Source organism: Ornithorhynchus anatinus, chromosome 14 (assembly GCF_004115215.2).
Source record: "Ornithorhynchus anatinus isolate Pmale09 chromosome 14, mOrnAna1.pri.v4, whole genome shotgun sequence".
NCBI lineage: Eukaryota > Metazoa > Chordata > Mammalia > Monotremata > Ornithorhynchidae > Ornithorhynchus > Ornithorhynchus anatinus.
In genome coordinates this window covers 13652625-13657652 of record NC_041741.1, presented here as the reverse complement: position 1 = coordinate 13657652, position 5028 = coordinate 13652625, and positions in this window count along the sequence as shown.

Genomic DNA, 5028 nt, shown 5'->3' with positions numbered 1-5028 from the left:
ATGAAAAGACAGTGTTTAAAATAGAAAAAAAGGGAAGGCTTATTTTATGATGGGCAATCAAATGTTCACCAAATAAATGGTAAAAATGTAAAACTACCTAGAATAGAAAAACAGAAAATGAACAAAATCAAAAAAGAGAGTATTCACACCTTCAAATTGAATTTGGGTAAATGCCTTCCTTTGTGTTCTCTGTATATGGTGCCTCAGTGGTTGATTGACAGTTTTTTAAAAATTCATTTTTGGAATGAACCAAGTGCTGTGTCTCACATTCATGAGCAAATAATATTTAGTGATTCTTTATTTGATGAATGCTACGGCCACAGAGAAGCAGCACGATCCAGCGGAAAAAACACAGTCCTGGGAATCAAGAGACCTGGCTTCTAATCCTTATTCTGTCACCTCTGCTTTGTGACGTTTTGTGACAGATCATTTAACTTCTCTATTCCTCAGTTGTTATTACTGATAGAATAGGATGGCCAGATGTCCCTTTTCCCAGGAATTGTTTTTTTGTTTCTACCTCTTTTCTTTTTTTTCAACTTTTTGTAACATCTTCCCAGAAATCCTTTGGGAAACAGCAAGTGCAGAGACAGGACTAAGAGAAGGAACCATCTTTCTTGGAATGATTTAGTGTATATTCAGACAGGGAAGGCATTTCTAATACCCAACTCATGGAGGGCATCTTTTAATGGTATTTGTTAAGTGCTTACCATGTGCCAGGCACTGTACTACGAGCAAGGTGATCAGGTTGGACACACTCCCTGTCCCATAGTGGGCTCATAGTCTTAGTTCCCATTTTACAGATGAAGTAACTGAGGCCCAGAGAATTGAAGTGACTTGCCCAAGGTCACACAGCAGACAAGTGGTAGAGGCCAGATTAGAATCCAGATCCTTCTGACTCCCAGACATGTGCTCTATCCACTAGGTCATACTACTTCTGAATTATTATTATTCTAACTTCATCTAAGTGTACTTTTCACAGAGCTGCATAAGAAAGAAGATGTTAAATATCCCAAATTATCAGATGATAGCATTTTTAGATTTTTTTTTCTCAAAATTTCTCCTGGAGTAATCTTTTATGATTAGGGTGCCTAAACAAGGCTGTAAAAGAAGCACTGTTGCTTAGAGACTTCCTGCATTGTGAAGAGTGGCAAAAATAGGTTTTAAAAAGTATAGTATGTTCCTCTGTTGCTTCCAGTGCAGTGCAGTGTATCCAGATTAGTAAAGTGGGATGCCCCAGTCAGTTTTCATTTATAAATTCTTTTTCATAATCATTAAGGAATTATAGCTTCGACATGCTGTCATCATTGCAGGAAGAGGGCAGATTCTTTGCTAATAAACATTTTAAAACATAATTGGTCTTTTAGTAATATGGAATTATTTCTTTTGTTCTTTCCTGGCTTTGACATCTTTCATTTCACTTTCTCACACATCATTCTCTACCTAGAAATTTTGTAGCCACATCTTTTTCAGTTTCAGGACCTTATCCATTGGAGAATTCAGGACTAAAGAAAAAGCCAAAAAAGGTTGAAAATTAATATCAAGAAAGTGGATTTCACCAGGGTTTGGAGAGGAGTATAAAGGACCATCCCCCCAGAGAAGGAAGAATAAGAAAGAGCTGGTTAATTCTTAAGAAATCCATCAATAGTGTTTATTTAGCATCTACTATGAAGGGAGGTCTGTACTAAATGCTTGAGAGATTAGAATTAATGGACATGATCCCTACCTTCTTTGAGTTTTACAATCTAGTTGAGAGACAAACACTAAATTAATAAATAATTGGAGACAAAAGTGTAAGGATGGAATTTTAGGGGGTTTTTGTAGTTGTTTGTTTTTTGGGTGAAGTATAAGGCTGGTCAGTACTTTTTTTTACATTTTTTAAGTGCTTACTATGTGCCAGGCACTATTCTAAACCCTTTAGATACAAATAATCGAGTTAGACACAGACTTTGTCCCACATGAGGCTTGCAGTTTTAATCCCCATTTTACAGATGAGGTCACTGAGGCAGTGAGAACTTACGTGACTTCCCCCCAAGGTCACACAGCAGGCCAGTGACGGATCTGGGATTAGAACCCAGGTCCTCGGAGTACCAGGCCAGTGCTCTTTCCATTAGGCCATGTTGCTTCCAAAGTTAAAAATAAAATTTAAACTTTCCACATGTCTTAGAGAAGTAATCACCAACAAGCAGAATGAACTTGTTCCCTAACACTGTCCCCATCAAGCAAAAACTCCTAACCTTTGATCTCAAGGCCCTCCACTAGTGTTTTTCATTTTACATTTCGGTGCACGGGCGGTTACTAGCAGAGACCCACTCCTCCAGGAAACCCCATAAGATGGAGAACTCAGGGGTTCCCCCCTCAAAAGAGCCCGAAGCTAAACCAGCCACATTATGCCCCCCGGCAGAACCCCACGAATCTAAAACCCCGCAGAGCTAAAGCCCTAATGCCTCGCAGGAGCTTTCAAAGCTGATCAAAGGCCGGGGAAGCTGCTGTGCTTTGTAATCAAAGACTGTGCCTGGAGCAGTGGGGAGTGAGACGCGCTCCTCCCTCCAAGAACTATGTTTAGCTACTTTGTTTTACACCGTTATCTTGCATTGTTCATTTCATAATTCACCACTGTTTCGTTTTCTCTGATAATAGTTAAGGTGTCTTTTCAACCATTTAGGATTATGGACCCTAGCCCTTATGTCCATTTCAATCTACAGACTCTAGGTATTCACCTATCCATCCCTCCTTATTCTCTATGTTACCTGTAGTATTTTTTTTCCTCTTTCTCCTATTAATTGCCCCCCTCGGCCCCCCAAATGGATTTCTCTTTCCCCTTTAGATTCCAAAGTCCCTGAGAGCAGAGACCATGTCTTTTGTTTTCTCTCCCCATCTAGACTGTAAGATGTGCTGTGGGCAGGGCATACATCTACCAACTCCATTCATTCAATCAATTGTATTTATTGAGTGCTTACTCTGGGCAGAGCACTCTACTAAGTGCTTGGGAGAGTATAATACAACAGTAAACAGACACATTCCCTGTCCACAGCAAGCTTACAGTCTAGAGGGGGAGTCACATTAATATAAATAAATCAATTACAGACGTGTACTTAGGAAGAAGCATAGAAGCAGCATGGCGTACTGGATGGAGCACGGGCCTGGGAGTCAGAAGGTCATGGGTTCTAATCCCATCTCCACCATTTGTCTGCTGTGTGACCTGGAGCAGGTTACTTCACTTCTCTGTGCCTCAGTTCCCTCATCTGTAAAATGGGGATTGAGACTGTGAGCCCCATGTGTGTCAGGAACTGTATCCAACCCGATTTTCTTGCACCCACCCCCGCGTTTAGTAAAGTGCCTGGCACATAGTAAGCTCTCAACAAATACCATAATCATATTATTATTATGTTATAATTATTATTCATTGAGCCAGGACACTCTGGAAAACTTCCTTATCTACGACCCCTTCCCTTAGTCAGAAATGACCAAGCCCCAGCCCTTAGTGCTTGCTGTTCCAGAAAAGTGTCAGATCTCCCTAAGAGGGACATGAAAGGCAAATCCTGTAGAATTGGAATCATGGTGTACCCTTTCCTATTGCTCATCAGCTACCTGGTACCCCTGCAGCACCCAGCCTCCCATTTTGCTCATCTCCTTCTGAGGCAGTGGGGCTGAAGGAGTGTTTGTGAAAGTGTACATGAATACAACTGAGGGTAGATGTATCTGTGAGAAACTATTTGTCTAAAAGAGGGTATGTTGGCTTGGTAGACTTTGAGTACCTGGTTGCTGGGGTGTATGTGAGAATGGCTGACAGTGTGTTTGCATCTTCACATCTGTTTCCTTTGCATAGGTGTCTGTTCATATCACTGGCTCCCTTTACTACTTTCTTTTTCTCTCACCCCTTCCCACCCATTCCCATGTTTTCAAATAATTGATTGATGGTGTTTATTGTATTATTAAATACAATATTAAAGTATTGTTTTTACAATTTAATAATAATAATTGCCGTATTTGTTTGGTGCTATGTGCCAGGCACCATACTAAGCACTGGTGTGGATACAAGCAAATCGAGTTGCACACAATCCCTGGTCCACTTAGGGCTCAGTCTCGATCCCCATTTTACAAATGAGGTAACTGAGGCATAGAGAAGTTAAGTGACAGCAGACAAGTGGCAGAGCCGGTATTAGAACCCATGACCTTCCGACTCCCAGGCCCGTGCACTGTCCACTGTGCCATGCTGCTGCTTGTACATGCACATGTCTGTAATTTATTTATTTGTATTTATGTCTGTCTCCCCCACTATAAACTATAAGCTTGTTGTGGGCAGGGGATGTGTCTGTTTATTGTTGTAGTGTACTCTCCCAAATAAATAAAAAATAAATGGTGGTATTTGTTAAGCGCTTACTATGTGCAAAGCATATAGCTGATAAGTGGCAGAGGTGGGATTAGAACCCACCACCTCTGACTCCTAATATTCATTCATTCAATCGTATTTATTCATTCATTCATTATTCAATAGTATTTATTGAGCACCTATGTGTGAACAGCACTGAACTAAGCGCTTGGGATGTACGATAGTTACATATTTATTATTCTATCTATTTTATTCATGAGGTGTATATTGCTATAATTCCATTGATTTTGATGGTATTCTGTCTACTTGTTTTATTTTGTTTTATTGTCTCTCTCCCCCATTTTAGTCTGTGAGCCCGTTGTTGGGCAGCAGTTGTCTGTTTGTGGCCAAACTGTCCTTTCCGAGCGTTTAGTCCAGTGCTCCGCACACATTAAGAGCTCAATCAACATGAATGAATGAATGAATGAATGAATGAATGAATGAATGAATGAATGAATGAATGATCGACCCGTCCCCTTTAATCGCCCGGCGTCCTAAACGGGGCGATTAGCCCCGCCCCCCGGGAAGACCCGTGCTTTCATTGGCTCTTCCCCTGTCAGTCAAAGGGAGCGGCGGGGAGGGGGCCAATCAGGCGGCGCCGAGGCTCTGTCGTCATCGGGGCGCGACGCGAGGAGCTGAGGGAGGGAAGGAGGGGGCGC